Here is a 9,777-nt window from a genome sequence, read left to right on the forward strand (position 1 = left end):
CCGGAGGGGGGGAGGCAGGGACCAAAACAAGGTTATCGACTCCAAGAGCAAAAGAAAAAAGCTTAAAAAACAAGCCCGATGTGCTTTTCCCCTATTCTAATCACATTTAAGGCTGGGTGGTGGTGTGTTTGTTGGAAATAAAGTTACACGAGATGACAAAATTAGCATCGCCCCCCCCCCAGCTGTTCCAGTGGAGCAGGCGCCGTTTTCGCGTTCTCCTACAACTCCCAGAATGCCTCTCCGCAGGGCGGCACCAAGTGGAGTAAATGAATCCGATTGGCCAGCATGAAATTAAAAGCTCCTTTGGGTTGGCCGGCTGCTGCGTTTATCGGGAGATGCGTCATTTCTAGCCAATCGCAGCACAGAAGCTCTGAAGGCTCCCCAGGCTCCCTCAATGCCATCTGAAGTGGATTGCTAACTCCCAGCGTTTAAGCAGAGTTTACACCTGCAGAAGGAGCTAGTTTAGGGTTACATCACTGATGTCCTTTTAGTAGAGGACATTCACTCTTTTTGGTGCCCATCTTCTTCTGGGCTGTTTTTTTTTTTTTTTAAACTGATGCAAATAGCCTCTTTTGGGGTTGGAAGTTGAGGAATATCCTAGTTAGAGTAGCCGAGAGAGAGAGAGAGAGAGAGAGAGAGAGAGAGAGAGAGAGAGAGAGAGAGAGAGAGAGAGAGAGAGAGAGATCATAGTTTAAAGCAGGGATGTCAAACTCATTCGTTATGACGGCCGGAACTGACAAAAATTAAGACCTTGTGGAGCCAAGCTATGTTAGGCCAGGCCAGGCCATGTGTGTGTGTGTGTATTTAAAATTAGGTAAAAGGTAAAGATAGTCCCCTGTGCAAGCACCAAGTTGTTTCTGACTCTGGGGTGACACGATGCGATGTTTTCATGGCAGGTGGTTTGCCATTACCTTCCCCAGTCATCTACACTTTTCTCCCAGCAAGCTGGGTACTCATTTCACCGAACTTGGAAAGATGGAAGGCTGTCAGCCTTGAGTTGGCTACCTGAGCCCAGCTTCCGCCGGGATCAAACCCAAATCATGAGCAGAGAACTCGGACTGCAGTACTGCAGCTTTACCACTTTGCGCCACAGGGCTGCTAAGATTAGGTAGCAGAGATATAAACTTTATAAATGACACAAATACAAAGATTTTGTTTAAAAACGTAAAATAAAGCATACTTAAAACATTAGCACGTGCTGGTCTTAAAGGTGTTTTCTTTGTATTTCTCCCATGGGATCGAGGGAACTAGGCAAAGGAAACTCTGGCTTTCTCCTTCCTTCCCCAAGGGACCAGGAGGGAGAGGAGCCTCAGCCAATAGAAGGAAGTGGGGCTTGGCTCAGTAGCTCTGCTGTGCGACTGAGAGAGCCTGGCAAAGAAAGCTATACCTCTCCTCCCTTTCACTCCAAGGGAGGAGCCTCAGCCAATGGAGAAAATAGAGGTTTTGTTCTGTAGCTCTTGTGCAATTGAGCAAGCCTTGCAAAGCAAACTGTTATACAGAAGGAACCAAGAGAGAGGGGGAAGGAAGGAGACAACAGCCAGTTGCTCAGGGGCCTGATAGGAACCCTCCAGGAGCCTGATTTGGCCCTGGGCTGCATGACTGACACCCCTGATTTACTCTGCTGGAACCAGAGGTATTTGTTCGTTTACTTAAATATATACTAGAAAAGCACAAAGATAGATTCAGGTGGATCGCCATGTTGGTCTGAAGTAACAGAACAAAGTTTGAGTCCAGTGGCAACCTTTAATACCAACGTGAAGGGAGGGACGGTGGCTCAGTGGTAGAGCATCTGCTTGGTAAGCAGAAGGTCCCAGGTTCAATCCCCGGCATCTCCAACTAAAAAGGTCCAGGTAAACAGGCATGAAAAACCTCAGCTTGAGACCCTGGAGAGCTGCTGCCAATCTGAGTAGACAATACTGACTTTGATGGACCGAAGGTCTGATTCAGGAGAAGGCAGCTTCGTATGTTCATATATATGTAAGCATACTTTGGGGAGGGATGGTGGCTCAGTGGTAGAGCATCTCCTTGGTGAGCAAAAGGTCCCAGGTTCAATCCCCGGCATCTCCAACTAAAAAGGGTCCAGGCAAATAAGTGTGAAAAACCTCAGCTTGAAACCTTGGAGAGCCGCTGCCAGTCTGAGTAGACAATACTGACTTTGATGGAACGAGAGTCTGATTCAGTAGAAGGCAGCTTCATATGTTCATATATATGTTAAGCATACTTTGGGGAGGGATGGTGGCTCAGTGGTAGAGCATCTGCTTGGGAAGCAGAAGGTCCCAGGTTCAATCCCCGGCATCTCAACTAAAAAGGGTCCAGGGCAAATAGGTGTGAAAAACCTCAGTTTGAGACCCTGGAGAGCCGCTGCCAGTCTGAGTAGACAAGACTGACTTTGATGGACCGAGGGTCTGATTCAGTAGAAGGCAGCTTCATATGTTCATAATTAAATAATGAATTAAACTTTGTTGGTCTTAAAGGTGCCACTGGACTCAAACTTTGTTCTAGAAAAACGTGAGCGTGATACAATACCAGCAGTTCCAAATATCCCAGCATGTAGAATGGGTGTCTGGGTTACGTCATTCTGAATCTACCCCCATATATATAGAAAAGACAAGAAGATGGAGCTAAGTTCAAGATAGGGGCATTCTTGTGGAGACCTGGATGATACCAGGTTTGCTGGGAAAAGTGCAAAGGAAATTGAAAGGGGAGGGTTTTAAATTCCTACCTAAGAGATGCACATAAAGGAGTGTCCCTATTCACCAGAAGTGGGCAGCTGGAACCACCACCATCCACTGCCCTCCCCACAAACCACACACATGCCATAGTTGTTGGTGGCGGTGATGTGAGCAGCTAGGGTGGCTAGGCTGCCCAACAAAGGAGCATGTGCTTCGTGAGTTTGCCTCGACCCCGATAAGAAAAGGACTGGGTTGTTTGCCTCGACCCGATAAGAAAAGGACTGGGTTGTTTGCCTCGACCCGATAAGAAAAGGACTGGGTTGTTTGCCTCGACCCGATAAGAAAAGGACTGGGTTGTTATAGCAGAACGGAACCTCAGAAAGACCTTGAATTTCTGTAAGAAAAGAAGTATGTGCAGGACATAAATAGAAGGGCAGTTGCAGCCCTTCACACTAGCGAAATTTTAAACGAGGAATTCACAGAGGACCCAAAAAAAAAGAGATGAAACGAGGACAGTGATTTAACAGGTAGGTATAAAAAAACCGGGACTGATTCTTGTAAATGTTTTTATAGCAACAGGTAGAGCTTTTCAAAAGGGTCGAGGCAAACTCACGGAGCACAGGTTCATCAAACCTTCATTATTCGACCCCCAAATAAAACACATACATGTTTTTGATACTGCCCTTAAAGTTTCTCAACCTCATCGTTCCAATGTCAAAAACAATGTTAGCCAGAGCCTTCAACAATTCCGGACCTACGTCTAAAGATCTTCAGTGCTAAGCTGATAAGAGAAAAACAGCCCAGGAAATTCACTTTAACATTCTTGGTTTCTTAAGGATATGTGATCTTGGCTGTTCAACCATGACAGACGGTATTATTACCTCCTGCAGTCACGCACTGCAGTATGGGTGATGAATATGGTCACAGGGTCACAGACCCAAACTAATGTCCAACTAGAGTACACCAGTTTGTAGAGACAAGTTAAAGATATACCCAGGAAATGCATGCTTTCCTTCCCAGGTGCTCTTCTTTCAGGCAGGAGTTTGGAAACTGTTGTATCTATATGCGGGACGTTGCCTAGGAATGACAAAAAGTGGCCAATCCTATTTGATTTGCTTCAATCCTATTTGATTTGCTTCAAGTGGAACAGAAAAAAGAACAGGAATTCACAAGTGCAGAAAACATCAAATATATATATATATATATTTGTGCCTTGCATCCTTCATGGGCCAGGAATCTGTGTTTTGTTCTGAGACATTAGAGGTCACTCACTTGACCTTCCCTCTGAGAAGGCCAAATCAATGTTTAGCTGATGTAGCGCCGACCGAAAGCGATCCACTCCGCTGGTTTAAACCAGTGAAGCCGCATCCCGTCCCTCTACAAGAGAGCTCTGTTTTGCCAAGCAATTACATCGAGCCCATTCAGTGGCTCCAAAGGACGGGAATCGTCAGTCCTTCCGCCCCGTTCCCGGAGCAGGAATGTGCTGGCATCGCTAGCCTGGTGAAGTTTTATGTCCCTTTCACAGACACACAAAGAGGGAACAAACAAACAAGCAGGCGAACAGAGGAAGGAGCATGGATGCCGATCCGAGGATCCGCTTGTCCTTCTTGTACAAGAACGACCCTTTCTATTCGCTCTGCCTGTCTGACTTGATGGCGGCGCCGCAAAGGGTCCAGAACAAGTTTCTCAAGGAGCAGAAGAACCTCACAACGGTAAGAGGACCGCTCTCGTTGTCTGGCAGAATTACCCCGCAGCACAATCACAGGTGACCCTGCCCGTGGCATGGTGCAAAGAGCCATAAATGGTAACAGGAGATAGCCTAGCAAATAATTCATTCTGTTGGGATCACTGATATGGCTCTCAGTGCTTCCTAATCGTTTGTCTAGGGTTACCGACGGCGAGAGAAACGGCTAGCTGGCCAAACATGTAATCGGGGATGTTCAATGAAGCATCGGAACTTATTCAGGCTTCTTTTCAACATTACAGGCAGGGAATCAACGGTAACAACCGAATTAACAACCAGCACGCAGATTGTTTGATTTTTTGGCTTTGAAGCGATTAAAATGTGGGATTCGCTGCCCGAGGATGCAATGATGCCCAAAGGAAAAAAGACAGCTTTAAAAGATTAGACAGTTTCATGGAAGGGAAGCAGGGCTGTAGCCAGGATTTTAAAAGTCAGGGGGCTTTTTAAAAAGCCGGGGGCGCACCCTTTCTTATCCACTGTTGAGTTTGCCGCCTCACAGAAGCTTTCTAGGGTAGGGGCAAAAGCTGGAGGCTTTGAAAGTGACCAAGTCAAGGCAGCCACCCCTAAAACTCTGGAGTCGAGAAGGGACTGGGGGTGGGGAGGGGGCTTCTTCCATCTTGCTCTCCCCCAGCCCATTCCACATGGCTTTGTCCACCTCCCTCCTCTGCCTTCTTCCTCTCCACCTGCTGTTTTGCTGCTTCAGTGCACTGTGCCCTGCTCAGCTCTCCCTGCTCTGGCTGCCACTCATGACAAAAAAAAAAGGTACACCCTGGAGAGCCCCCTAGAAGTCAGGGGGCAGTGCCCTCCCCAGGCCCCCCTGTGGCCTGAGGGGAAGTCTGTCAGTGGCTACTAGCTATGGTGACTGAGGGGACCCTCTGTATTCAGAGGCAGTCAGCCTCTGAATCCCAGTGCCGACTGAAATCACAGGGTCACAGTCTGAATCCCAGTAACAAGAGGCAACATCAGGGGAAGGCCTTGGCCTCCCTGCCCTGTTGTTGGCCCTCCAGAGGAAACTGGTGAGACAAGATGGTGGACTAGGGGGACCCTCACTGGTCTGATCCAGCAGAGCTCTTCCGATGGTCTTCTCAGAGAAAGGCCTTGGCCTCCCTGCCCTGTTGTTGGCCCTCCAGAGGAACTGGTGAGACAAGATGGTGGACTAGAGGGACCCTCACTGGTCTGATCCAGCAGAGCTCTTCCGATGGTCTTCTCAGAGAAAGGCCTTGGCCTCCCTGCCCTGTTGTTGGCCCTCCAGAGGAACCAACTGGCCATTTTGTGAGACAGGAGGCTGGACTTGATGGACCCTCACTGGTCTGACTCAGAAGGGCTCTTCTGATGTTCTTCTCAGGGGAAGCCTCAGCCTCTCTACCCTGTTGTTGGCCCTCCAGAGGAACTAGTTGGCCCCTGTGTGAGACAGGATGCTGGACTAGATGGACCATGGATCTAATCTTGCAGGGCTCTTCTATGCTCTTATGAAGGAGATAGCGGACATTTAGTATAAAACACACACAACTTGGTTAGAGCTGCAAAAAGAACTATGGTCTGTACTACAAAGGAGAAGACACAATGGCCCCTTTCACATTACCATTCTAAGCCAGGTGTTCTCTACAAAAAACTTGGAAACTGACTCTACTTAAAGAAACCTATTCTAGGTAATTCCATGCAGCTGTGTGCAGGATATCAGTTTCCAAGTTTCTTGAAGACAGCATTTGCCAGCATAATTCAGAAGCCTTCTGCAGCTGGTTAGAGAAGAGGTACAGGACTGGCTTGTTCCTAAACTATACACTTAAATGACATTGAGAGCATTTTGCCGTCAATCAGGAATGGCTTGCTCCTAATAAAAATATTGTAGAGGGCACTTTGCCAGCAAAATCCAGAAGGCTTTTGCATCTGGTTAGAGAAGAAATTCAGGACTAGCTTGCTCCTAATATAAATACAAGCACTTAAGTGGTACTGAGAGGTACGTTCTTAACAACAATTAACAATATTTTTTAAAAGCATTCATTAAAAAACTTAAGAATTATCCACTTCCTTTGTGTGATGGTTTATTCCAGAATGAGAGATTTTGAAGAAAATAAAGGACGTTGCGGGGGGCATTAATACTGAATTGTAACATGAGTCTGATAAACCTGAATTAGGAATAATCCTGAGAAAGTTTTTTGACAAAATGAGCCTATATCCAGGTGCTCATTGGACAGACCTTTCCTGTAATATTGTACTTCTTTACCATGTGTACAAAAGATTATATGACTTTTAAAAAGTTTTTTCTAAACATTAGAAAGGAAAAGGAAAGGTCCCCTGTGCGAGCACCAGTCGTTTCCGACTCTGGGGTGACATTGTTTTCACAACGTTTTCACAGCATACTTTTTACAGGATGGTTTGCCATTGCCTTCCCCAGTCAACTACACTTTCCTCCCAGCAAGCCGGGTACTCATTTTACCGACCTCGGAAGGATGGAAGGCTGAGTCAACCGGGAGCCGGCTACCTGAAAACCCAGCTTCCGCCGGGGATCGAACTCAGGTCGTGAGCAGAGCTTAGGACTGCAGTACTGCAGCTTTAACACTCTGTGCCACGGGGCTCTAAACATTATTAGCCAGTATATCACAGTATTTGTTTTTTGGGCTACCTGGGGGCTGGCACCCTTGTTCAAATAAGCATCTAGTGTTTGTTTTTAAATTGATATAATTATGACACAGAATTTCTGCCACTTCGAAGCCTGAAACTTTTAAAAAGGATGCTATTCTCTCTTCCCCAGACAATAAAGAAACTAGAACATCAGAAGTTGACCCGGTTGAGGCAACTCAACGAAGAGAAAAGGCAATTTAGCCTCCTGATGAAGAAACGGCTTGCCCCCACAGTTTCTGCCAGAAGAGGGTCATCCCTGCCCACGGAAAGAGGCTCCCAAAGAATTTACTCCAGCATCAAATTTTCTTCTCTCGCTTCGAGTAAGAGCGGTAGGAACAGCACAGGAGCTAAGTCCGGTTCCAAAGCAGCCGTCGGCTTTCCTTCTGCTGTCACCCAAGAGCTCCCCGCAAGCAGGATTTCGAAGTTCTGCAAAGTGAATTCAGTACCTGAGGCAAGTCAAGACATTCACGCTTTTAGCGTTCCAGGGAAAGCAAAGGGCGCCTTCTCAAAAGCCTTTGCCCCACCAAAAAAAGGGAGAACCCGAGGTAACTTTGAAGCTATTATGTCCTATTAAGCATCCCTCAGGCACTTGTGGGAAAGATGACTCCAAAACTGGGCGGCCATTCATCGGTAGGCGTGCGCATCCCAAAGCTGTATCCACAGTGGGGCTAGAGGGTGCCCTGATTTGCCTCACGGAAGAATTTCCCCAGAAATAAAACTTCTTAGATTGACAGAACAACTACTGGATTAAGAAAAATTACCTGTGAGAGCTGTTGCCTCCTAGGCTTACTAGCTGCAGGTTGGGAAATTTTGGAGATTTTGGGGGTGGAGCCTGAGGGAGGTGGGGTTTGAGAGAGGGACTTCAATGGGGTATAATGTCACAGAGCCTGCTTTCCAAAGTGGCCATTTTCTCCAGGTGATCAGTTGTAATCCCAGGACATATGGACATATGAAGCTGCCTTATACTGAATCAGACCCTCGGTCCATCAAAGTCAGTATTGTCTACTCAGACTGGCAGCGGCTCTCCAGGGTCTCAAGCTGAGGTTTTTCACACCTATTTGCCTGGACCATTTTAGTTGGAGATGCTGGGGATTGAACCTGGGACCTTCTGCTTACCAAGCAGATGCTCTAACCACTGAGCCACCGTCTCTCCCCTATTCCAGCTCCCACCTGGAGGTTGGCAAAAGTATCCTAAAAGGAGACGTGCTTCAAACTCTATCTAACTCACCCGCTTCTGTCTGCCTATACTTCCCCTGGCTTAGGTGGCATTTTCAGTCATTCCAATACTGAAGGATCCTTCACTAATTAAGAGGATCCCCCCATTAGCTAGCCTGAGTGTAAGGCTAGAAAAGTGTTTAAAATGTCTAAGGGCTAACTAAGGAGTCCCTAACCTTGTTGAGCCTGCGGGCACCTTTAGAATTCTGACACAAGGTGGTGGGCACAATCACAAAATGGCTGCACTGGGCGGCAGAGTTTTCATCAGCACAGCTGATTGGATCTTCGGTGGCCAATCAGAAGGCCCTGCTAGGCAAGAGCCCCACTTGGCCCACTCACTTTCGAAAAAACAAGATGGTTGTGAGCACCACGTTGGCGACTCCAGGTTAATTTATGGAACTTACTTTGTAAGCACTGTGATCACTGTTAAGTTAAAGACTCTGGATTTCCAAGTGTTCTTTGGGAATTACTATGAAACAGGATCTAACATGGGGAGCAAATACTTTAGCTCTAGAGGAAAAGGCCCAGCAACGACTATACTATTTAAGACTCTTAAGATCACAACAACTGTCAGGGAGTCTGCTGGTTGCCTTTTATCGTAGTTCCATTGAGAGCATTTTATCTTATTGCCTCTGCGTGTGGTTTGGGAGCTGCACGGAAGCAGAGAGAAGGGTGCTCCAAAGAGTGATGGTGAGAGCACAGAAGATTTGTGGATGTTCTCTCCCCTCATTGGTGGATCTGTATGATATGGGATGTAGAAGGAAGATACAAATGATCTTAAGGGACCCTTCACATCCGGGCCACTTGCTATTTGAGATTTTACCGTCAGGTAGGCGATATAGAGTGTTGAAGGCAAAGACAAATAGATTCAAGGGCAGCTTCTATCCAAGTGCCGTGGTTAAGCTAAATGCAGGGTTATGAATGGTTATGTGTTTTTAGATGTATTTAAATGGTTTATGTATATGTCCTTTTGTGGGTGTTGATGTGTTGGTATGTTTGTGGAAGAGCACCTCATTTCGTTGCTCTCATTTTTCTTTTTTGAGAACAATGACAATAAATCTATCTATCTATCTATCTATCTATCTATCTATCTATCTATCTATCTATCTATCTATCTATCTATCTATCTATCTATCTATCTAAATGGAACGTGCTAACAATTCATGGGCACTAAAATAAACACAGACCCGCTTAGCAAGAGGGTTCTAGAAGTTCTTATGGGTTTATGGGTTCCCCCCCAATTAGTCCCAACAAGGCAAGGGTGGCTTCATCTCTGGGGCCTAGCCCACCAAGGCGAACATCTGAACCCTGCCCTGTTGTGTTTTTAAACCACAGGTATTGGACCTTTCTTTCCAAAGTGTTGGGCCACCCAACATACCCCTGTATCTACACAGCAAGCAGAAGCTGACCAGAAGGATAAACAACCTGCCTCTTCTCGGTCAGACGGGCTCTCTGCACACCCCTCAGTGCAGCAGCCAGTCCAGGGAATCAACAGCTTGAAATCTGAAGGTAACTTTGTGTATT

Source organism: Heteronotia binoei, chromosome 11 (genome assembly GCF_032191835.1).
Source record: "Heteronotia binoei isolate CCM8104 ecotype False Entrance Well chromosome 11, APGP_CSIRO_Hbin_v1, whole genome shotgun sequence".
Lineage (NCBI taxonomy): Eukaryota > Metazoa > Chordata > Lepidosauria > Squamata > Gekkonidae > Heteronotia > Heteronotia binoei.